This window comes from Bos indicus, chromosome 26, assembly GCF_029378745.1.
Source record: "Bos indicus isolate NIAB-ARS_2022 breed Sahiwal x Tharparkar chromosome 26, NIAB-ARS_B.indTharparkar_mat_pri_1.0, whole genome shotgun sequence".
In the NCBI taxonomy this organism is placed as follows: domain Eukaryota; kingdom Metazoa; phylum Chordata; class Mammalia; order Artiodactyla; family Bovidae; genus Bos; species Bos indicus.
This window is the reverse complement of record NC_091785.1, coordinates 46,824,560-46,846,925: the sequence shown is the minus strand read 5'-3', so window position 1 is coordinate 46,846,925 and position 22,366 is coordinate 46,824,560. Positions and strand designations below refer to the sequence as shown.

The 22,366-nt window shown below is 50.2% G+C and overlaps 1 protein-coding gene across 8 annotated transcripts in view; it reads right to left on the bottom strand.

The window, feature by feature from the left end:
- The window catches only part of PTPRE (protein tyrosine phosphatase receptor type E), a 184,224-nt gene that overhangs the window by 99,758 nt on the left and 62,100 nt on the right, over window positions 1–22,366 (bottom strand). For 2 of the 8 annotated variants that reach the window (XM_070781097.1, XM_070781098.1), the window contains exon 2: window positions 12,476–12,498. The exons of 5 other annotated variants lie outside the window; for them this stretch is intronic. The gene's annotated coding sequence lies outside the window, so the exon portion shown is untranslated. Of the gene's footprint in view, window positions 1–8,669; window positions 12,277–12,475; window positions 12,499–22,366 lie in introns of those variants that run through there. One more of the 8 variants, XM_070781100.1, reaches the window with a different exon arrangement.

The window sequence follows — 22,366 nt, the reverse complement described above, 5'->3', positions numbered from 1 at the left end:
TGGCTCCTGGCTGAAGGTGCTCTGAAGTTCTGAGGATAAGGAGATTGTGAGAGGCACCGAGTCCACTCATGAGATAAACCGGCCCCCCGGCTACAGCCAGGTTCCCCGGTTTTTGTTTTCCGGGATTTGCTCCAACCGTCTCCTAGCAGAGACGGCGTGCTTAGCCTTTCACTCAATGTGTCTGAAACTCAGCCAGTGAGGAGGCGGCTTCTGCAGCCGGAGCTTCCAGGATGTGACAGAGCCGGGTCAGACGTCCGAGCTGCAGGGCTCACCAGGGCTGTGAGTCATGAGGTGATGCTGCTCTCATGCTTGTAAAAATAACAGTGAAGTGGTGAGACCCAGGTTCCAAATGGAGCTCCTTCCATGAGAATAGGCTGCAAAAATGCCACCAGCTCACCTGCTTGAAATTCAGAGGGTTTGGACCAAATTGAGGGATAACAACACCAGTGTTAATTCTGAGATGCTATCCTCCACCATGCTGCAGGGGCAGTTTGGGCTGGCATGATTTATTTTGCATTCAGGTCTTTGTCATCTCATTTCCTTGTGTTTTCTTCAGTTACCCAATCACCCATTCCCTCAGGACTGGGAGGGTGAGGCGGGGACACCAGCACTTGGCGAAGGAAGGTCATAATCAGGGCTCCTGGGCACTGAGAGCTCTTGGCGTCCAGGTGCCCAGCCCTGCCCGCCTCTCCCCCTGGGCCCTGGGGCTAGCCTGAGAGCTGGTCTGGCCATCTCTTCCCACTCTCCTTCCTGCACGGTGCCCGAGGGACCCAGCTCCTGTGGGGACTTGAACCTTGGTCACTCTTCTCAGTGTGTAAACCCATGGTTGATAACAGGGCCTCACCTTAGCGTGCACGCTCAGTTGCTCGGTCATATCCAACTCTTTTGAGACCCCATGACCCGTAGCCCACTGGGCTCCTCTGTCCATGGCAACAACACTGGAATGGGTTGCCATGTCCTCCTCCAGGGGGTCTTCCCGGCCCAGGAATCCAACCTTCATCTCCTGAGCCTCCTGCATTGGCAAGCAGATTCTTTACCACTCAAGCCACTGGAGAAGCCCCTTCATCTATGACTATACACCTTTAACTGACTGACCTAAAATGTACCCCTTTCAAAGCAGGGAACTTCAAGGCTTGTAGGTGGCTTTGACTGGACAGCCTGCTCCTTCGTTCTTAGGAATCCACATGAAGTGAATGGGGGGACTGGGAAGAGAACTGCCATGCAAAACCCAAATGGGGCTGAAATGTGTAGTTCTGGCCCGGTTTGGGGACCACGGCAGACCCAAACACGGCTCTCCCCTGAGTTCAGGTAGAATGGAGCCAGAAGTACCAGCAGGCCCAGCTGACATCTGCTGCACAGCCACAGAAATCAAACAGAACCAGCTCGGCCTCATCTGTGAAAAAGCTTTACTTCTTACGCTTGGGGGTGCCGCGTGTGTGCTCAGTGGCGTCCGACTCTTTGCGACCCCGTGGACTGTAGCCCATCAGGCTCCTCTGTCCATGAAATTTTCCAGGCAAGAGTACTGGAGTGGGTTGCCATTTCCTCCTCCAGGGGGTCTTCCTGACCCAGGGATCGAACCCGCATCTCCTGTGTCTCCTGCATTGGCAGGCGGGTTCTTTACCACCGAGCCACATTAGTTGCCTTCAATCATTTATTTATGTCTCTTGCTCCAAAAAGGAGGCAAAGCCGCATAGGGAGTATTAAATCACAGTCACTCACTCACACCCCAGCACTTGTATGCAGGCCCAGAGAGACAGGGTCCCTGCTAGAAGACCTCCATGCTAGAAGGGGAGGGGGTGGATGAATACGGCTTTTCCAAAGAGTAGCGAGTAGCAGACAGTCCCCGAGAACCAGAAGTCTCATAGGGAGGACCGGCAGCTCTAGGCGTGATGGGGAGACCTTCTCAGAAACTAATGGTGAAAGCGGGAGAATTATAAAGATGTATCTGGAAGTAGAAGAGAAGGCAATGGCAGCCCACTCCAGTACTCTTGCCTGGAGAATCCCAGGGACGAGGGAGCCTGGTGGGCTGCTGTCTCTGGGGTTGCACAGAGTCGGACATGACTGAAGTGACTCCGCAGCAGCAGCTGGAAGTATATCATGTTCCCAGAAGGAAAAAAAAAAAAAGAAAGTCCTTTATTGCAAAACACCCCGGGGGAACATTCCAGTGCCCTGACCATCACTGCTTACAGCGGAGCTGGCTTCAGAGATTGAGAAGAGACACTCAGAAGGGGCTCAGGGCTTGGGGCTTACTGCCGCAGGCCCTCTCCTGAAATTTGAAAGAATTTTGTCTCTGAATCTGTGTTCAGAGAAGAGAAGTCTGACGGGACAGCTCTGCACTGTGCCGGGGGCTTGGGGGTATCGACTCACACCTTCTGCCACCTTCCCAGGCAGGATCCTGAAGGTCCGTTTCTGGCCCCCGATACACACACGCCTCCTGCTGAGTTCCAGAGCAGGCTCTGGGCATCCCTGAGGATCTTTGCACCCTGAAAGAATCCCCCTGCCCCAGGGAGTGTGGCGTTAAATGGGAGGTAGGAAACACTCTGGCAGGTCTGCAGAGAGGCCACAGAAGAAAGGAAAAAGCTCTTTTCCTGCTTTTTGAACAAGCAATCGGGCATCTTGTGCAACCAACCCTGGTCTTGCTAAGTGCCGCCCCAGGCACTGCAGAGAACGCAAAATGCGGTTTCCTTTCTGCTACCTAGTGGTCTCCTGAGTCTCCCTCAGACATTCGTTCATTTGTTCATTCATCCACGGTACACAGAGGGCTGCCAGGCGCCAGGCCGCCACGGGAGATTCGGACTGGGACATTCTGGGTCCTCCAGAAGGTGGCACGCCCCGATGTGGCCTGGTCAGCCCTGGGGCAGATCCACTGTTTTCTGTGCCTCTTCAAGGGTCCAGTCAAGTGTTAGCTTCCTGTTTTGTGTCCCACAGTACAGAAATCATGGGAAAAGTAAAAAACAGGTATTTTTAAAAATATGCATTTTTGCTAGCTAAAGAGGCAGCTCTCTACCATCTGACCATTCTCTGAATTTGGTTTTCATTCCTCAAAGTTAGCATTTCATTCTCTGTAGACCCTGCCCCTGAAGGAAAAAACCTTTCCTGTGGATTTTTGGAGCACATTGGCCAGGACCTCTGAGGCACCTCTGACACGGTTTTCCGTCTTTCCCAGAATCTGGTGGAGAAATTTCAGTGAATCATTGTCTCAGTTATCTGCTCACCCTTGGTCAAGCCCACTGAGTTCTGTGATTCGGTGCAATTTCAACTTTTTTTTTTTCAAATTCCCCGGGGATACTGTGATATATACAACAGACATATTTTTATGAGTTACAACCCAGCTGAAGTAAAAGTTATTATTATTTCTTTAACCTTTAAAGTGTGGCTCAGATGGTCAAGAATCTGCCCACCAGGCAGGAGAATTGGGTTCAATCCCTGGGTCAGGAAGATCCCCTGGAGAAGAGCATGGCAAGCCACTCCAGTATTCTTGCCTGGAGAATCCCGTGGACAGAGGAGCCTGGTGGGCTACAGTCCAGGGGGTCGCAAAGAGTCAGACCTGACCGAGTGACTAACACGTTCACTTTCAAATTGAGTTTCAGAAAGGGCTCAACCACAGCCACAGTCTGATGAAGAATGAAGACTCCCATCTGTTTACAAATGCCCAGATGCGGTGCTTGATAACCTGGCGAGGTTCTGAATTTCTGACATGATATCTGGATTTCAAGCACGGAATGGGGATGTCTGGAGCACCACCTAGACGTCTGACAGTGGTGACTCTGCTTATGGACAGAGAGAGGGAGGTGCCCACTCCAGGCCTGCAGTTTGGCCCTCAGGGCAGCTGGTTCTTCCTGAGCTTTACCAGGCCTGGGAACGGCCGCCCTGATGAAGATGTGTCTCCTGTGCAGGGAAACAGCTGGGGGAAGCGCTGAACCTGGGCCTAGGATGCTGGTTAGAAGCAGATCGTCCCCACAGAAAAGCAACGGCCTCGTGCACTTTCCAGCATCCTCACTAGGAACACAGATGACTTTTTGGCCATTCACGTTGTACTAGAACTTTTCTAGGATATTCCCTGGTGGCTCAGTGGTAAAGAATCCGCCTGCCAATGCAGGAGCCGCAGGTTCAATCCCTGGGTCGGGAAGATCCCCTGGAGAAGGAAATGGCAACCGACTCCAGTATTCTTGCCTGAGAAATCCCATGGACAGAGGAGCCTGGCAGGCTGCAGTCTATGGGGGTCACAAAAGGCACGACTTAGCGACTACACAACAGCAAGAGAACTCTTCTGTTGCTTCTGCAGCCCCGTCTCGGAAGGACAGAATCCTGGAGCCTTGCAGAGGTGGGTGGTTAAGGAGCTGGGCCACTTGACTAAAGCCACCCAGCCAGTTGGAAGAAAACAGCGAGCCTCCTGACCCCCTAGGTGGGCCCCTCCTCTGCTCCTTTGCGGGTAGCGTTATTTGATCGGACCCACTTCACAGAGCTGCCCAGCTGCCTTGCCATGGCACACCGTCTCCCTTTGTTGTTCTCTGATTGGCACCATCTCCTGCTGCCTCCAGACCTTCCTGGTCCTGGCATGTGCCATCCCGGTGCTCACCCATCTTCTCAGGCAGCACCGTGGAAATTAATGCCGGGTGCCCTGGGCGCAGGGCAGGCACCTAGACTGCTTCCCTGGAGGCTCCCTGCTCTCTGCTTGGCCCTGGTAGGAGTGCATCAAGGTGAAGACAGATGGTCTTCACTCCCCATTCATCTCAAGGAGCCGGGCTGAGCTACCTCTGAGTGGAAGCAGTCTGGCAGTGAGCCCGAGATGGGAACAGAACAGCTCTGTCCCCAAGACGATCCTGGAGCTCCTGTCACTTAAGGTGATGGACACCAGGGGTCACCAGACCCCAGCTGGGCGGACAGAGGCCACGTGGGGGGAGGCCGTGTGAACCGGCATGGACACTGACTCTCTTACTGGGCTTTCTGTTAGGGAAACCTGAAGTGAAGTGAAAGTCGCTCAGTCGTGTCTGACTCTGTGACCTCACGGACTGTAGCCTGCCAGGCTCCTCCGTCCATGGGATTCTCCAGGCAAGAATACTGGAGTGGGTTGCCATTCCCTTCTCCAGGGGATCTTCCTGACCCAGGGTTCAAACCCAGGTCACTCGCATTGTAAGTGGATTCTTTACCGACTGAGCTGCCAGGGAAGCCCTACCGCATGGCATTGCAAGTGGAGCGGATTTGCTGCAACATGGAAAAAAAAAGTTTTAAAAAATTACACAACTTACAAAAACACTGTTACAGAGAGAGATGTTTTTGGCTGTTTGACAAAGCGCCGTTCCCTCCGGTGGAGAGCGTCACAGTCACAGGGTGGCATCACTGCCATTTCTTATGAACCGGCGGAAGCTGGGTGTCTCATCTTAGTGATGCTCCTGTGTCCCCTCGCCCCAAACCCACATTACTCAGGTTCTATCAAAAATAATTTTTAAAAGGAAACATGACTTAATCCTCAGCTGCACAGGAGGAAAACATACAGCCACGGGTAGTGAATCACTCATGAAAAATTAAATAAATCCACCCACGGCGGGAAACAGCACCACAGAATGTCGGTGTTGGCTTCACGTTGGAAGGAAGCCAAAAGCAGGTCCTGGAAATCATGATGCCTCTGAATCTGATCTTGCTCACGTTATGCGCACTTGAGATCTCCAACTTCATCTCAGCAGCACACGCTTCCAGCCTGGTTTTATTTATTTCTTTGGAGAGCTGTCACAAGAGGGGAGCAGAGTGGTACTGGTGTTTCCATGGTATCCGAGGAGACTGAGCAACTCGCCCTCCTTGTCCATCACTTCTGATGAAAGAGACCCCATTGCAGGCCCCCAGAACCCTTTGCCAGGATGGATGGCAAAACAGTGGAAAAGGGACCCTTGTTTTATTAACTAATGCTTCTGCTTAAGTTTTGAAATCAAAACCCACAGTTTCCAACTTTTCTTTCCTGTATGTATGTGAGCAACATCACAGAAAGATTGCTTTTCCAAAATTGTTTTCCGGGAGCCAAATGCTCTTTTATAGGTCCCCACTTCTTCTGGGGGACAGTGGGAGAGCTACTAGAAATAAGAGGGCAGGGGCGAGAAGGCACCAAAACAGACGCTTGCTTTCCAAAGGGAAGATTATAAAACACAGACAGATTTCATCTTGGAATGGAAGGCGATGGGCCCCGGATATGGAGGACACGCAGCAGTGGTTACTTGAGGGGCATTTCTGCTGTTCATGAAAAATCCAGAGAGAAACCATCCCTGAGCACAGACCTTTGTGTCATGAAGGGACCTTTAAAAAAAATCCTCACCAGGCTCTAGACTTTTTCGACAAAGAAAGTGTGACTCAGACATGAAGGGACACGTCTAATTCATTCAGCTTTCTCCAGCTAAACTCTATTTCTGTCCACTCCTTGTCTGGGCTACTGCGCAGAACACACACTCAGAATTGCTAAAGAAAGGACTCTAATAGAGACCGTACAGGCAGTATTTCCTGAAATCAGAATGAGGATCTACCACTGTGTTTTTTCAAGGTCTGGCACAGTCATGAGCCTGCAGGAGACACCTGATAAACGCCGGGCGGGTGAATGGACAGGCTATTGGCCACAGAGAAAGGAAGCCTGGCAAGAGTGTTGGAAGAGATTAGAAAACTGGATTCAGTCAGCAGATAACATGTGGAAACATTTTGGAACCCTGGCCAAAATCAACTTAGGCGATCATAAAACTGTTCCCAAATAGAATTATCAGCCAGAAAACTGTTTGCAGAATCCATGGGATACGCTCTTAGTTAGTAATGAACTCTATTACTTTCATAACAGTAAAATCACATTTTCCATAAAAGTGTGATTTCCATTTTCGACAGGTCTGCCCCCCACCTTTGGAGAAGATGTTGAGAGCTGATTGGTTTCCAGGTGTGAAAGGAGCCTGGGCTCCGTGCAGGGGACACGGGGACTGTGAGCCCCCTCCCTACTCACTTCTCCACAGCCCCCCAAGTGTGCTTCCTCATCTTTCTTGTAGAAGGGAGAATGCACCCTAGACTGACTCCAGGCGTCGCGAGGCTCAAGGAGCTCGCTTTGCAAGCCGTTCTCTGCCCCGAGTGCGCGTGGGCTGTCAGTGCCACTCAGTTCTCAGGATAAGCCTTTTACGACATTATCTGGCAAGACAGGAAAGAGATCAAGTCCTGTTTCGGGGAATGATAATTTCCACCAACGTGATGTTTAAAAAAAAAAATTAACTTCTCAACAGCCACACAGTAGCTTTAAAAATATGTATACATATCTAACACCTGAACACAAAATCAGCACCATTTCTGAGAGCAGATGTATCTTGGGAGAGTTGTCTGAAATCAGTTAAATACCGTCAACATGTATTTTTAAAATGTTGTTAGAATGCCATCGGCCCCCATCACGAAATAACACAAATCCAAGTTCTGGCTTTGGTTTATGCTCATTTCAGTTCAAAACAAGGAGAAAAGCTACTCAGAGAATCCATTATGTGACGCATTTTGGTTCAGCAATTCGACGGGGATCTTTTCTTTTCCAACATTTTAAATAGTTGATAGCAAACTCTGCGTCGTAAGAAGCAGTCTTTAAAACAGTCACTTCCAACTGGCAATTTTGGAAAGAATGCACAGACTCTCACGGTGCCTGCATGACCCAGTTCACACAGGGCTGCCCCCCACCCCACCCGCCGCCCCTGCCGCCCAGGATGGGGCTGAACTGGGGGCGAGGCCCCCTGTCCAATGGGGACTCGTCCATGGTCCTTCAGGACTCCTTCCTGACTCTGTGGCTCAATGGGTCTGAGAATATGTTCTCCGTAAGTCACGCCCCCAACAGTTTTATAAATGTCTTATCTTCCTTCCCCCCAGCGTCAACGCTGCCTCTCGCCAGGCAGTGGGCACAGATCTGCAGCTGACTATGCCATCTGTCCCCGCAACGTCCGCCACACGGACCGGACAAGCTTGTCCCCAGACGGTCAGCCCCGCCTCGTGAGCCCAGACACCAGCTCCCGGGAGACCTGCTTGCTGCTCGACCACCCAGGCACAGCCCGCTTTCTCAGCGTGCCACCGGTAACTAAAATGCCACCCAGGCACAGCCCGCTTTCTCAGTGTGCCACCGGTAACTAAAATGCCACTTCACAAATCTAGTTGTTAAGGGAAATGAAAGGGGTGGTTTTGACTATAAAAATAGAAAATGTCTGATTTAAAACGGATAGGATTTTGATGTGTCATCCAGGCAGCCCAGGGCCCCAGCGATGGTTGGGGATTGTTTTCCTAAAAACTGAGCCTCACATGACTTCCTACCAGCCCCCAAGCAGACTGCTCTCTGGACCATCCCCACGCAGCACTTGGCCCAGCGTGGCCAAGAATCCAACAGGGCGCCGTTAAAACAGTTTCCTGAAGCATCGGTTCCAGATTTCCTGCCCAGGGCGGCACAGAGTTAACCCAAGGGCTTGCTAATGTTTCATTTAATGGATGCTTCCTGATAATATTCTTTAACCCAGTTTTTAAATACCTTAGGAATGATTGGGGTGGCCAAAAACTTCGCTTGGGTTTTTCCGTCAGATGTTACAGAAAAACCCGAACAAAGGTTTTGATCAACCCAAAATATCACATAAATATAAAACACAGCATGATTCCCCGGGGATAAAAAAGGCTGCTCTTCGGCTTCGCTTTACCTCGTGTCCCACGTCGACGATGCTGGGCACCCATCCTGGCCCGAGAGAATCCATGTCTTCCTGCCAGCTGGAAAAGGATTTCTAGAAGAATTCCAGCTCTGAGCTGGGTCTGCTGGGAGCTCAGAGATGAGAAGCGCATTTATATAGGAGATCTGTGTTCCTATTTTCCCTAAGCGGAAACTCTGACAGCTCAATATCCCTGCCTTTGCTATATGACAAATGAATACCTAGCAGACACTTTCAGGAGGCACTTCTTGGAAGAATGTTGAAACTTTCCTGGGGGTGGGAAACGGAAATGGAAATAAGCGAGGGATTAATGCATTTGTCACCATCAGATCCAAAGGCATTGTTCCAACTGGCTGTCAGCTTCTACTCTCGTCTGCGGGAAAGGAACGGCTTCATTGTTGGGAGAAACACATTTTGCTTGGACAGGACAGTCCATTCCCCAGGACGTGCCGAATGAAGGAAATAGGAATCGGATCTCTTAGAAAGTTTTCTAATCTCCTGTGCTCTGCACATGATGTTTCTCTCGTCTTCCCGTAGACTCGGAAAGCGGCACAAGCCACAGAGCCCCTGTCCTGCCAGCAGGACTGCAACCCAAGACGGACAGAAGGCACGCTTGAGGTGGTCCCCCTGCCCCGGGAGAGCAAGGCCCCTGCCCGTGATTTGAAAACCTTCAGATTCTTCATTCCTTTCAGCCAGGAAGAAAAAATGACTTGGCAGAGGACAATCGTGTGTATTGAAACTGGTAGAGTTGGAAGCACAGAGCCTTACAGAGGACAAGGCTAGTGAATGGATATTCTAAGTGAGTTTTAAAATTAAATTCACCGTTACTTATAATTAACACTTCAAATTTTCTTTTATTCCTAGGGCATTTCCATGAACCACAGTGAAATCACCAAGCTGCAGTATCATTTAGTTTTACTTACTGGTGGATACCGTTTGGTATAATAATGTATTTAACAAGACCTCAAAGAGCCTGGAGAAAATATTTAAACCTTAATTGTGTATCTTCCGTACACTCTTAATTCTGAAATTCCACTACATTTTTTTAAAACACTAAGCAACTGAGATCCTTAGAGTTGCAAGTATTCTCCAGTTGAGGGAACTTTGGTCATTTTTGATCGATATGAACTACAGTTATTACTTCCACATCTATTTAAAAATATTGAAAAAAGAAGAAAATAAGAGAATGGGTGGTTGTACTAAAAAGACTCCTCTTAATCCAGTTTAAAATTGATCTTTTTTTAAAAAAAAAAGTCAAATATTAAGCCAGTGTCTTTTTTAAATGAAAAAATCATGTTATTGCTAGACAAGGAAATGATTTTTGATATCAATTATAGTACAGCAAATATATCACTACCTTGTTACATGCCTTCATTATTTTTTTAAATAGTTTGATTTACTTATTGGTTTTGGCTGTGCCGGGTTTTCGTGGCTGAGCATGGGTTTTCTCTAGCCACCGTGTACGAGCTTCTCATTGTGGTGATGACTCTTGCTGCAGAGCACGGGCTCCAGAGCACAGGCTCAGTAGTTGTGCCGCCTGGGCTTGGTCGCTCCTGGCATGTGGGATCTTCCCAGACCAGGGATCAAACCCATGTCTCCTGTGTTGGCGTGTGGATTCTTTACCACTGAGCCACCAGGAACAAAAACAATTTTATTAAACGCTTATTCTTGGGGTCATTTCACTTAAAGTCACAAGAATCCTGGGAATTGCTGAGAGATAAGAACGAGGTTGGCAAGTTCACCCCTCTGGGGCCACTGGCCCGAGTGTGGACGGTGGCCTGGGATGGCCTCCAACCTCAAGCGGCCTTGGCCTCCAACCAAGGTGACCTATTTATTTAGCTCTAAATGACTCAAAAAGCAAGTATTCAACCTCATGAATTAAAAATAAATTCCTTTCTATTGGTTGAAACCCTGAAGCTCTGGAAGAGAAGCTCTCAACAGTTTAGCAATGAATTTGCCACAGGCTAAGAGACCTATGATTCCAAACAAAGGCAGCAATAAGCTAGCTGTGGTAGGTAGGCAAGTTCGTGCTTCTAACAGACTTCCCTCACATTGAAGAGGAAGATTCTGGAAATCAGAAACACTCTTAGTCTAAGGATTCACAGCACCCTGAGCACAACTCTACCTTCCTGCTGAAAAGGAGGCTGGGACCAGGGGGAGGAGATGCTGCCTGAAGCTCTGGCTGCCAAGCGCCCCTGGCGAGACAGAGGTCAGAAGTCGGACTCCCACACAGTCACCCAGCAGCTTTCAGGGAAGGAACTTCCAAATCTGTGACTGGTTTGAAACGGTGGGAGCTAGGGGCTCCCAAGTCATGGGGCCACTCAACTGAGAGCCAGGCTGACCCAGGCACAGCCTGGCAGCAGGTCGACCAGCTGAAAGGGCAGGAAACCTTCGGGCAAGCGGCTGTGGCAACTGGCGTAGAGGGGCTGATGCTGAGCCGAGAGCCGAGGGAGGCGAAGGTTGGCCACGTTTAATACATCACGATCCGCACCTAGTTTCAGAAGGAGATGAGTCTGGGGGCCCGCCCTCCCGCATTTCATCGCAGCATGGTTGGGACCTGCAGCTTTTCATCGGCAGCAGGTTTAACATCCTTGCCAACCCATTTGAATGAACAGTACCTCTCGCTTGGGATCCTAAGACAAGAAGGGATGGTGGACTTCCTATAATTAAGTCTCCATCCCACTAATATTGTTCCTGTAATGACCCTTTGATTCCCACCCTGGACATTTGCCCGAGGAAAGCATGCCACTCAGAACCATCCACATCCAATAATTACAGGGTAAAGAACATGGACAATGGAATGAGTTAAGTAGGAAACAGAAGTTTTCCTCTTCTTTGTCTTGATAAATCATTGACTATATTTAGCACTTTTCGAGATAAGCAGAAACAGTCCATATGACCAGAACATCCTTGATCATATACCAGGAATAACCATAAGCATGGATGCCCAGATGAAAGGCACAGCCTTGAAAAAAGGGGGCCAAAGAATTGACCCATCGGCCTTAGAATAATTCTGAACAGAGTCAAGGCTTTTCAAACAAGGTGATACATTTGAGAAAGGCAACTGCCCACATCCCGGTTCACTCACGAAAGGCACGCACACAGGAGGGCAGAACAAATGTTCCCTGCCCATAGGCTGCAGCCCCTTCAAAAGCTCTTAGATGGTCTTCCCTCAATTTCTTTAGGAACCTTGACCGCAGTAAGTTGATGAAGTGAACACAGAAAAGGTGACGGGGTTTCTTTCCTAAGTACCAGGACCTGGAGGCTGTAGCATACTGCCTCAAAAGGCAAAAACCGATGGAATGCCAACACTGGTTTTTCTTTCTTTCTTTTTTTTTTTTTTTTTTTACTAAAAGTGCAATCCAGAAAAGCTCCTTTTCAGCAGTTTTCCCCACAGTAGATCAATTTAAGAAGCAATTACCATCAAAGCAATTATGTCCCTGTGCTCCCAACAGCCCCCGAATGTGTGCCACTGAGATAAGACGAGGCCCTTTTCAGAGTGAGGACAAGTCAGTGACGGAAAGCATGTGGACACTGTGTTCTCAACAATGCATTTCAGGGCTCTGAGGAGCTGAGCCAGATTCGAAAAACCAAAAAAAAAAAAAAAAAATTATATAACCAAAAGCGTGATATGGGCCTGCTCAAGCCAGTGAAGGCATAAAATTCAAATATAACACGCTGACCACATGGCCTTCTTTCTCTAGAAGATAATGCTTCTCTAACAATGAAAGCCAACACATTCTTTTTTTCCACTAGTTAATTACACACCAGAGATAATTTTTGAAAAGTTTTGTACTCACCAAGGGAAAACGAGGGCTATAGTCTGAAAAAGAAAGAGAAAAAAAGAGAGGGTCAGTTTTCTAGCTAAAACCAGTGCTCTTTTTTGCCACTGCTTTCTCCACAGCACTGTTTGAATATGCTTATTTTTCCCTCATGATTTGGGAGCTTCAGGAGACGGAGGTTTAATTCCTGGGTCAGGAAGGTCCCCTGGAGAAGGGGATGGCTACCCAGCCCAGTATTCTTGCCTGGAGAATCCCATGGACAGAGGAGCCTGGTTGGCTACAGTCCATGGGGTCACAAAGAGTTGGACACGACTGATGAACTCACACACACACACTGACACCTTTTAATCCCGACAATAATAACGCCTTTTCCCCACAAATATCAGCTTTCAAAAGCATCCTGCCCTGAGCGCTCCTGTAGTCTCTGCTTGTCCACGGACGGGTGACCAGGAAGCGGGCACCCTGGATCTGAAGTGTTGGCCTCTGGCACCCAAGGCTCCATCTGTCAGGGGCTCCTTCTGTGACCAGCAGTGTCCCTTCCTCCCGAGCCACCCCATCAGCCCGTCTCTCCACAGACAGCCTCTTCAAACCCGCTGGGGACACCTCCCTGCACCCCAGTTTTCCAGCTCAGTCAGTATCCAGCTTACTCACCATTCATCTAGCTCTCATGCTCTTTTGGTATTCAACAACTCTACTGGGATATCATTTACATCCCATACAGCCCACCCAATTAAAATAGATAATTCAGCGGCATTTAGCACAATCACAGGCTTCCCAGGTGGCACTGTGGTGAAGAATCCACCTGCCAATGCAGGAAACGCAGAAGACGCGGGTTCGATCCCTGGGTCAGGAAGATCCCCTGGAGGAGAAAATGGCAACCCACTCCAGTATTCTTGCCTAGAGAATCCCATGGACAGAGGAGCCTGGTGAGCTACCGTCCATGGGGTCGCAAAGTCAGACACAATTGAGTAACTGAGCACGCACACGACACCCGGAAAGTCCCAGTGAATCCCCACGTGCGCCCATGCAGCACAGCCACAGTCTCACCACCTTCCTCACCATCTACCTGGAGCACACTTCATCATCCCAAAGGAAACCCCCTACCCTAGCTCCTAATTCCCCCAGCCCACCCTCTCCCCACCTATTGGCCCCAGGCAACCACTAATCTGTTTTCCGATATGGATCTGCCAATTCTGGAAAATTCATATAAACAGGGTCCAACAGCGACCGGCTGCTTTCACGGAGTACGCTTCTGAGGTTCACCCATGCCATGGCCTGTACTAGTTCTGACTCCTTTCTATGGAAGGGCACCATTCCATTATGTGGACGGACCACCTTCTGTTTATCTGCTCAGCCGAACAACATGACCGTGTTCTAGGATCTTGTGTGAGTGGCCAGTAAGGCAGCCTCGTGCCGGGGCTGGGAGCTGCACCTCCCAGTGGCTGGAGGCCTCACCCTGCTGGCATCGCCTTTCTGCCCTGGCGGACGTGGAATCATGCTTTGATGTCACTAGTGTTTAAACAGCAAACGCAGTATGCGGCATTTTCCACCAAAAGAGACTACTCATCTTAGCCACGGCCAGGCTAGACGTGTTAAACCAATTGCATTGATAACAAGTTGTTGCGCTAATTGAAAAGTTGACCTGGGAAGTAGGTTTGAAGCCAAAGCAGCAGAAGAAATCACTCTAATATTGAGGGACCTTGCGTCCGTGTATGCGTGTGTGTGTGTGCTTAGTCGCTCAGTTGAGTCCGACTCTTCTGCGACCCCAAGGACTGTAGCCCATCACGCTCCTCTGTTCAAGGAATTTTCCTGGCAAGAATACTGGAGCGGACTGGGATTGCCATTTCCTACTCCAGGGGATCTCTGACCCAAGGATAGAACCTGTGTCTCTTGCATCTCCTACATTGGCAGGCAGATTCTTCACCACTGTGCCACCTGGGAAGCCCAGTCTTGCATCTACTTATCTGTAATGATGGAAGACTGAACGCTCCCCACTAATACTGAGACAGAGGCAAGGGGGTCCACTCTCTCACTCACATTTAATATTGTCTCGGAAGTCCCAGTCAGTGTGATAAGGCAAGAAAAAAAAATACGTAGAAGTTGGAAAGGAAAAATAGGACTTTATGCTCAAATGACAAGATCATGTACATAGAAAATTCTACACATCTACAAAGAAGCAATGGAGGCCCAATCTGTTGTGTAGCCAACAGATTGTGTAACTCGATCTGTTTAAAGTCACAGAGTTCCCAGAGTGCAAAGGAGCCCAGAATCACACAAAGTGCACCGGAGCAAGACAAGTGGCCACTGAGTGTTGGGTGAGAGGGAATCACTGGGGGTACAGAAACCACTTTTATATAGAAATAACGTATTACAAGAGTCCACTTCTTCCAATCCTGCAAAAGAGCTTGGGAAGATGCTAGAAAGAGTGACTTCTGGTCTTTGTCTGGGGCCAAGTACGGGGAGAGGCCAGGGGTCCCAGGCACGCTTAATACATCAGGAGGATTCGTAGAAATGCTCACAACTCTCTTCCAATACAATGCTGAATCGTCTTAATGTAAAACAAAACCCCAAGATGTGCAGAAGCAGGCCCGCAGCCTTGAATCAAGCCGAGCTAACAACCACAAGACCAAAAGACCAGTTGGATGTAGAACCAGTTGGGCACGGTGTCAACGGATGGTTAAGGAAATGAGAAAGTACGACGGACTACATCCTAAACGAGCCCGGTCATTAATCATTTTGAATTAAACTTTGAAGCGAACTTTTTTAAACAGAGCAAAAATACACGAAACAGTGGGCTCTACAGAGAGATCACACATTGCGTTGGCTCTGGGCTCACACATGCTCGCTTGAAACCACAACTACCAGCTTCTGTGAAGGACAGAATTAGAGCAAAACCCCAGCAACCAGAATATCCTCTGAAGTCAGCTTTCATCACACAAACACTTCCTTTAGCCCAAGCCCCTTGTGCAGATGGCTACTGTCACAGTGGCCCAGATCTGAAAAGGTGAAATAAGCATGTTATATGAGGGTAGGGGAAGCTGGTCCCCGTGGGCAAACCCACTCCTCTCGGAAAGGGGTTGTCCCTGGGGAGCTTACAGGGCACAGTGCCACGGCTGGATGGGCTCCTGGTTCTCCTGGAACAGCACGATCCTCCAAAAAAGGAGAGGAGAGAAGCTGCCACTTCACTGGGCCCATCGAGTGCCTCGGTGCCTGTTTGCGGCACCCACAGCCAATAGCCACTCGCAAGAGGCAAGAGGAGGCCCATTTTAAGGATGAGAAGACTGAGGCTCGGCGAGCTCTCTGACCAGTGTCATCCAGAACAGGGAAGCAGGGGTGCTCACCCAGAGATGCTGGGACCACTCTTGGCTGGCCGCCCAGAGGAAGGCAGCCTACACCGTGGCTTCCCCTGCTTTGCTTGTGTTTTCTTTTCTCATCTCCATACCCCCACCCCCACCCCAGGGAAGCTGTCACTTCTCCAGGGACCACCTTTCTTTTCTTTACATTCCTAGTGTCTGGGGCGCTGCCTGCCAGGAGGAGGACCCACAGAAGACTTTTTGTCCAGGGTGACAGGGATACTGGAGAATTCCTTAAAGCCTCTTCTAACTCGAGAAGGAGCTCCACTTCGGTCTAAGGGCCGGAAAGATCTAGAAACGCCCAGGCTGGCCACACACTTCCTGTGGGGAAAAACAGTTGTATGGGAGAGGCTGGGCTCACAGAAGCCTGGGCTTCTGACCACAGACGTGTGGAAGTCTGTCCCCAGGATGGACAGGGCCAGCCGCTCCGCTTCAGAGAGCAGAGGCAGGGGGGATGTGGCCAGCTAGAAGCCCGGGAAAGAGGCTGTGCTGAGCGAGGCTGTGGAACAGGGGAAGTCCACCAAGGCAGGCGGGGAGGGCAGCCAAGGTCAGGCGGGCGGGCACTCCTCTGGGAAGTGACCTGGCCACAGGGCTGGTCCCGATCGCTCACGAGATATGGAAAGACCCAGTGATGTCACTGTGCATCCAGACCTCGCTCAGAAGAAAGGAAAACAGCACCATGCAGAATCAATCCATCGGGGCTGCTCCATTTAAGGCAAACATGAAGATTATTCTGACTTGTCAAGCTCTGAGCTGGGCAGCCTTTCCAAGCTCAGACAGAAGTGAAAGATCCTTTCCCTGGGCCTGAAGCATCGTATACATTCCAGTGGTTAGACTGTATGTTGCCAAGGGTGTATTGACAAGTTTTTCTTTTAAATTGGCAGTGGAATTTTTAAAAATTTTGGATGCACATTTGCATTTTATTTTTAAATATGTATATATATATATTTCTACATGTACAGTGTATCTAAAATGTGAACTTTTAGTGATGGGTTAAAATGTTATAAAACAAGGGCACACAAATAAAAATCTAACACAGGCGATTAGATACCATAAACTCTGGCCTTGGGGTCACCTTCCAGGAATGATCAGACCCTACAGTGAAGCGCCTCCATCCTGGCCGTGTTCTCTTGGGCTCTGTGTCCCCCAGAACATCACCTGGTCCCGAAGTGTTGGTCACAGCCCTTGGAAGTGTCATTTACCCTCAGTCACGGTGACGCTCCAGCACCACGACCAGGACCGTTAATGTGGATGGGGTCCCCCAGGAAGATCCCTACACCTGGGAAAGCAACTGAGAGCCCATGGCATCCACCAAAGGCAGTGGAAATGGAGGAAACCCCCCAAATGACCCATCGCTGCTTTAGCCTCATGTCCTGGGCAGAGCTCACCCTGCTTCCTGGTGCTGATCCGAAGGACAGGAGAGTAGAGAGACGCCTCTGAATCATCCGCCGCAGATCCTGGCTGACCTCATAACTCTGCCTAGTCTCGCAGCTTCCTTGTTTACCTTCCCGGCATCAGCAAAGCTGTGAGTTTCTGTATTTTCTAACGCACGAAAGGAAGGCTGGAAGTTGCTGCTGAACAGGGGACGTAACCTCCCTGAACGATGAGCAGTTTGGTAGACTCTTCTTCTGCCCACCCTGCAGAAGCAGGAGGAGGGTCCCTAAACCGACGTTGCCAAGGCTGAAAAAAAATCCATTTTCTCAAGCTCCTGTTCTGTCACTCTATGACGGACAAGCTGGCCTTCTAAATATTTGGCAACTTTTAACAATTATCCATGGGCAGCTGCTCGGAAGAAGATCCATGCCTGCTTTCCAAGAGTGTTTTCTGAGGCACAATCCCCTGCCCCCCAAACGCACATATCTCTAATTACCCCACAGTTGGGGGTCCCCTCTTTGGATGAGGAAACTATGCAAATTGGTAAGCCCAAGACTCCACTTTCAGAAGTACAAACAGCTTCTGGTTTCCACTCTTCCACGTCTGTCTAGGCCATGATCAAAGAGATGTTTTTCTTGGTCTAATGAACGTTCAGCGAAGCTCAGAGAAAAGGATTTCTGTTTGGAGGCGTTATTTCTTGGAGAGTCAGTTTGAAACGCCCTCACTTCTCACCAGGTGGCTCGAAGCCTGTGAGCAGGGCACTGACTGTGTGTGATCACCCTCCCCTCCACCATAAACGGCAGCGAGGTGCAGACGCCCGCGGCAAAGCCCTGTTCTCCAAGGGGTGGGCCACCACATTAACTCACTGTTCAGGAGGATCATTCTTCCTGTGGTCCCAGGATGAAAGGAAACTTATCATGTGCTTCTTAATTTAAAAATATCAATGTTGCTGTTATTTAAAATGTCAGTTACTAGCAATGATATACAGTTGGCAAAGGGACTAGGAAAATGTGCCACCTGGTTCGTATTAAGGGATGTGTTTGGGGGAGAAGGGATCCAGGTGTGTGTGTGGCTCAGTCCCTTCACTGTTCACCTGAAACCATCACATCATTATTAACTGGCTATATCCCAATACAAACGAAAAAGTTTTTTTGTTTTAGAAAAAGGAAAGAAATACATCAACGGAACATAATGGACTCTGAAAATAGATCCCAATAAATATGGTGGTTTATAACAAAAAAAGAGATGCGATTTTATTATTACATAGTAATAAGTATTGCTAATGATAAAGGCAACAGACTTCTGCCCATCAGATTGGCATCAGTAAGAAGAGCCAAATGTGTTGGGAAACACCCGCCCTGGATTACTTCCCAGAGCCTGAATTTCCCGGGGAAGAATCTCAGGATGCGGAGAGGCCACAGAAGTGGTACCTGGACACTCTGCAACTTGGGGGTCTACATCCTACTTCTAAGGCCTCCTACTTCTAATGCCAAGCTCCCCTTTCGGCATCCCCCTCCAAAACCCACAACGTGCTTCTCTCAACATTGTCCAGGGTAGAAATTTCTAGAGGGCTCTTCCCCAGAGAAACTGTTTTACTGCCCTCCAGACACACCAAGGTCTCCCCACACCATCCCTTTCCTCACGCTCCTCCCTGACCCAGAAAGCTCCCATCTCCCCCAGACTTGTCAGGGGGTGCTCAAGCCCTGCCCTCTCATCGAAGCCCTCTCATCGAAGCCATCAGGCTACCTTGGTCTTCTTCCTCCTGCCCCAGGGACACGCAGCTGTTCTCTGCTTCACCCTCTGCGTCTTCTTTCTCCAGCCCCATCTTTACATCAGCGTGATGTACGAGACAGTGGATGGAGATACGGCCACCCTGGCTGCCGTCTCGGCTGCCCTGTGATGTGGGCAAGCCCAGTCTACAGTTCACCGCTGACAAAAGCAGGATGCAGACACTCACCCCAAATCCACAGTCTGTGGTGAGTTCGCTGCTTTCTGAACGGACAACCTTTATCTCTAACTCGAACTTCTCTGTTACATACACAGCTCTGTGCACATACCAGAAATCCAGAAAATACTGGTTGGAAGAATGAGTAAGTGCTTTAAATCAGATGTGACTGTTCATTAAGCGTTTACATATATGCTAGGGTCATGCCAAGCACAGAGGATTTAGAGATTTTTTAAAAAGTACGTGGATGGAAGCTCCAGGTGTTTACTCTAAAGGAGTCCAGAGACAGGCTGATCAACAGGTCACTGAAGCTCTGGGGCGAGCAGGGTCTGCTCTGGTGGGTCCAGGGGCTTATGAGAGATGACAGTAGCAGTCCTAGGCCACGTGGGCTGAAGTCAGGTATCTTTCTCTGAGGATGAGATTCCCAGGCAGATGGCACAAACAGAGGCTAGGAAGCTGGGCAGCTCGCGGAGCATTCTAAGAGTAGCAAATAATTGGAATCCTGGCTTTGACCTCGGAACAAGTCGCTTCCCCTTTTTGAGCCTTAGTTTCCTCCCCTGCAAAATAAGGATACACATCCCTACTGTGCTGGGCTGATAACTGAGAGATGAACCCCACACAGGACCCTGGACTGAACTCTGTAGACACCCGAGTCACTGAGGAGGATCTGGAAGGTGAGGCAGACGGGGTCTGGGAAGCCACAGAGGCATTGGTTTGGATTTCGGCTGAAGCCACAAGTGGACTGCAGAAGTATGCCAGCCTGGAGTCCCTTTCTGCTCTCCTCCAAGGTCACTGTGGTGGCTGTGGGGTTGAGCTGAGCATGGACGGTGGGTCCCTGATGGTCCAGGTGAGGGGTGGAGGGGCACTCCTGACGTCAGTGGCATTGGGGACGGAGCTGCGGGGAGGTGACTACTTAAAGACCCAGGGGGCAGAGCCCACCAGCCTTGGGGAATGTATGTGAAAAGGAAATCAAGGGAGGAAGAAATCAAGGTGACCTTGGACTTGGGCGCCCGAAAAGACGTTCGCCACTCCTGGAGGTGGGGTGCTTGTCTCAGAGTTGCCAGGGAGTGATGTGAGTGCAAATCCCGGAGACACACAATGTCCCCAAGAGACTGAAAGCAGACACCCACATCAAAAGAGAGAGAGAACACCTTTTTGGAAATGGTACGATCATTTTTCAGGAACGTGGTACCCAGAGCAGAGAAGTTTGTCAGGTATTTCCAAGAAAGACTTTGAAAATCTGTAAACCAGCCAACCAAAAGGTCTACAGATCAACCAGTTATTTTTCCCCAGACCCCTCAAATACTTCACGATTTCCCCCCTATTTAACTGGCTTATCTGAACCATCTAACTATATTATTAAGAATTTGTGGACAATGCACAGAGAAGAGGCTGGCTTAAAACAACATGGGGAAAGGGAAGATCTCCCATATTCACTGCGTTGTCTTAAAGAGAAAAAGCTCAGTGTCTTCATCCAACAGCGAGCTCATGATGGAAGGTGAGCTTTGGGGAAATTCATCCATCGCTGAGCTTCTAACAAGAACGTCTCCAGGCTCGACGTGCGTTGTCGCTGAGGACAAGCCCCGATATCCCCCCCGGCCCGCCACAGAAGAAGTCCTGTGAACTTGTGATGAATCCCTCCTCCACACGTTAGGAACACTGCGGCATTCATGTGCAAACAAAAACGGCATTATGACACAAATATGCAGCCTCGCATCGGCAACAATATACTGCCACAGACGTGTCGTGTTTGACTGGCATTCTGTTTTGTCTACCTAGAAAGGTCAGCCCTCCTCTTCCTCAGGGAGGCAGCACACCCATCATCCTCAAGGAAAATGGTTTTCTTTCTTTACGGCTCAGGGAATCATCCTCCAATGAATGGATCTGAGCTGCTTCTACAGGCAAGCTGTACGTTCCCGGACACTGGGGCAAACGTCGTGATGTCAGAAGCAGGAAATGGAATGAGGACCCCGAGGCCCTCCCTGCCTCCCACGTGGCCGGTGGTCTGCCCTGAGGTCCGAGTCAGAGGGAGGTAGGGAGAAGCAGCGCCTTTGCGCCCCAAGTCAGGCCCTGCCCCCTGCCAACACGGGAGGCGGGGTGACCTTCCCAGCTAGGCGACCTCGGGCAGGCCTCTCATTCTCCCTGTACTTCCACGGTCTCCAGGCAGGAGGTCCCGGATGGCCTCGGAGGAAGACCCGACGTCTACAGCACTGTGAGAGGAGCTGGTAAACCGTGCAAGTGAGGGGGAGGTCCAGGTAAGGGCAGCGCAGGATCGGGGGGGCTCCTGCTGGCTCCCTGGGGGTGGTGGCGGGCTGGGGCCATGTGCACAGGGGTCAGAGGGGCCTTGATGTTCCGTCAGCCTCAAGGCTGGACACACTTACTGCAGGGGCCCCTCTAATCTGCGCGACGACCCGGAAGCCAGCTGCACGGGGTTATGAGATCAGAAAGAATTCAAGGCTGAGACCAACCCAGCTGGATTCATGCTCCCCAGCCCAGGGCAGTAAGACCCCCGAATGTTCGGGAATCCTGATGCTTCGATTCCCCAGGGCCAGGAATCACTTCCTGGGAGACGGGCTGCGTCCGAGGAGTGGCCCCCCTGGACCACGGCTGAGGAAGGGATCCTGGCCCAGCCGGCCAGAGATGCCTCCTCAGCCACAGCCCACTCACTTCCTTAAAAACCACCGTCAACCTGATGCATTGCAGCCAAGGACACCAGAGAGCCCTCTGCCTGCCTAACCTCGGGTTAGGAACTCAGGTCAGTGATTTGGGAGCAAATTCAGCTCCGCTTGATCAACACAGAGCTGGTCTCTGAAAAGGTAAAGCTCTGGGAGCTGGATTTAAAGAAGCTGTGCAGAGTTCAAGGCTAGGCCTGAGCGTGGCAGGACCTCAGGGAGTCAAGCAGACCCTCTCTCCGTCCCCTGGCCACCCCAGGAGGTGCCCCTGATTGGCCTGAGCAAGTGCCCACCCTCCTGCCCACATCTTTGGCCAACAGAGAGCTGGGGGTCTCACTCCAGGGCTGCCAAGTTTGTAACAAACCTCATTCAATTTTTAAACAGGAAACCACAGGCTCCTGGGAGCCTCTGAGAACCACCTCATGAGACAGACGCACTCAGGGCAGGACTGGACAGGACCCGCCTTCCCAGGGGTCTTTTCTGTCCGAGAACTGAAATCACTATGACCGTGAGCACAGCAAGGCTGGGGTTGCCATGCACGGGCCGGTGCACATGTGGCTCCACT